Source organism: Vigna radiata, chromosome 5 (genome assembly GCF_000741045.1).
Source record: "Vigna radiata var. radiata cultivar VC1973A chromosome 5, Vradiata_ver6, whole genome shotgun sequence".
Lineage (NCBI taxonomy): Eukaryota > Viridiplantae > Streptophyta > Magnoliopsida > Fabales > Fabaceae > Vigna > Vigna radiata.
This window is the reverse complement of record NC_028355.1, coordinates 6,876,592-6,878,836: the sequence shown is the minus strand read 5'-3', so window position 1 is coordinate 6,878,836 and position 2,245 is coordinate 6,876,592.

The window sequence follows — 2,245 nt, the reverse complement described above, 5'->3', positions numbered from 1 at the left end:
ATAGCTTTTAGAATCAACAGCTTGGGGTGTTTCTTGATGTTCGGGAGGATAGTTCTCATTTAGGTACATCTCTTCAAGAGCTTCCCTTAAATAATCCTCATCACCTGCAATAAGTTTATTTGACTCAAGAGGGTTCAAGGTCCACAATCTCATCAAAGACAACATGCATTGATTCTTTAATTATCAAAGTTCTTCTGTTTAATACTCTATATGCTTTACTAGTCAAAGAATATCCTAGGAAAATTGCTTCATCAGATTTTGCATCAAATTTACCAAGATTATTGTTGAAAGGATTTTTGTCGCCTAAAATCTCAACAAACCTAAATTCCCCACTAATGTAGCATAGGGGCAACCTAGGGTTTAATCCAAGGACTTGGTACTTATTACGATAGAATTATAGAATTAAGCCTATTTATTTATTTATTTACTAAAAACTAGGTGGGGAAAATAAAATGTAAAAATGAGATCTAAAAAGAAACTAAAAAAATAATGCAATGCATGATTCTAACTAAAATGAATGTAAGATGCCTAAAATAAAATGATGCAAAGGAAGAAAAAATAAGACTGTGAACTATGCTAAAGAAAAATAAATGGAAGGCCTAAACTAAAATGATGAATTAAAAGAACCTAAAATCAAAGAAACTAAAGGGTAATTGCATGAAAACCAGTAAACATATGATTATGAATTGAAAATGCTAAGAATAATATGTAAAGAAAATCAAACTCTAATTGGTATATACAATGCTAAAAATCAAAACAGAATTGACACAAAATAAAATTGAAAGAAAAGTGAATATAGAACAATGGGTCTAAAACTGGAATCATAAAGGAACCTAAAATATCATTTCTACTATTCCATGACCAAATCAAATGCTGGAATCATAAAGGAACCATAAACGAACATAAAGAAACTCAGAATTCAAAACTGGAATGTAAAATCAATGATGAAGCAAGGAAAGTAAAACAAGTGCAGAAATCAACCAAACAAGATCAAATATAAAGCGAATCGAAACTGAAAAAAAAATGCTTTATTGGAAACTAAATTCAGAATTACAAATACCAGAGTTTCTCAGATAACCAATGTCTGTCACCCAATGGAAAATCCAAGAACCCCAATGCAAGAAGCAAAGTGTCTACCCCTACGAAGGCTGTAAAGAAATCTACTCTAAAGCGAGAGAATGAAAAACTTAAGCTAAGCACACCGTCTGTCACCCAGTGCACGTACTATTCTCATTACAAAACTCCCCTTTATATAGGGCAAGTACAAAACAAAAAAGAAAAGAAAATAGGAGAAAGGGGGAAAGGGGAAAGAATCTGAAACAAACTTGGAAGCTTCTTGAATATCCCTCAACTGACTCTAACCAGGTTCTCAAACGGTTCAAGCTTAACACGTGCTTCCAACCTCCAATCTGACCGATCAACATCTTGGGTTGTTCCCCTTTTTGGGTTGTCGTTCTTTGGATTTGCTTCATCGGACTGATCCCCTCTTGCTGGACCACGAACCCTAGATTGAGGGTTTATAGAATTTGGGGAAAATCTTCTTTGTGAGTCGTAGCTTCAATTGCTTCTAATTTGGAGAAATGAAACCCTCTTCACGGGTATACTCCTTCAGTACACACACAGTTGCTTGAACGCAACGTTTCATTAATTTGCTGCCCAAAATGGCTTTAGTCCATAAGCACTGGCCATATTACTTCGGCCCATTTCAGCACCAACCTTGGCCAGATTTGTGGCCCCCTTGGATCAGGTTTAATACTGCAAAAAGAAATAAAGAAAAAAAAACAACAAAAAAAAACTAAAAGTCTATAACAACAAAAGAAATTTTTATTTTCATTCTCAAAATATTTGTTTCTAAAAAGGAAAAATATCTATTTATTTAAAAACCTATTTTATTTAACTAAAAAGGCAAAATTAACACTATTTTAACAAAACTCTAAATTTAAAGAAAAAAAATACTAAACTAACTTAATTCTATAAAATAAGAAACTAAAATGTACTAAAATAAACTTCTAAGACTAGAAAAATAGGGAAAATTTGAGAGTTATCAATTATCTTTTCCATTATTTAAGACAAAGCATTTGCATCCAAAAATTTTTAAATGTGATACATTTGGTTTTCTTCCATTCAACAGTTCATATGGAGTTAATTTCAGAATTGGCCTAATAAGCATCCTGTTTAACACATAGCAAGCAGTACTTACTGCATCAGCCCAAAATTATTTTGGAACATTTGATTCATTCATAAG